The sequence below is a fragment of the Bombina bombina genome, chromosome 7 (genome assembly GCF_027579735.1).
Source record: "Bombina bombina isolate aBomBom1 chromosome 7, aBomBom1.pri, whole genome shotgun sequence".
NCBI lineage: Eukaryota > Metazoa > Chordata > Amphibia > Anura > Bombinatoridae > Bombina > Bombina bombina.
Window position 1 is genome coordinate 177,226,568 of NC_069505.1, and position 491 is coordinate 177,227,058.

The window sequence follows — 491 nt, forward strand, 5'->3', positions numbered from 1 at the left end:
CATAGTATATATTTGTTTCTCTCTTACACACTTTAACGTTCTCTGGCGCTCCTTTTACACATCTTTCTTGTTAAAGAAACAACAACAGTCTGTAAGTGAGAGATTCTTCTAGATGAAAAAAATAAAGCAGAACCAAAGATATCGACCACGTAAGTTCTGATCACAGACAAAAGGGTTCACAGAACCTTAATAAATATTCTAGTAGAGCAACAAACTGAAAAGTGCTTGTCTAGGAAGGAAACCTTAAAAATGAATAATGTTCCCTGAATTGAAAACATGAAGGTAAGCATCTTTAAAATATAATGTGGAACATAAACTGACCTTTACTGAACAAAAGGCAGAATGGTTCAAATAGTTTCCATTTTGAAAGTAAGAACTCTGACAAACTTGTTCAGAGCTTTAAGATTCAAAAACTTGTCTGGAAGTTCCTTCCTTCTTTGGAACAATAGAGATTTTAATAAAATCCCATCTCCTATTCCAACAAACAGGAA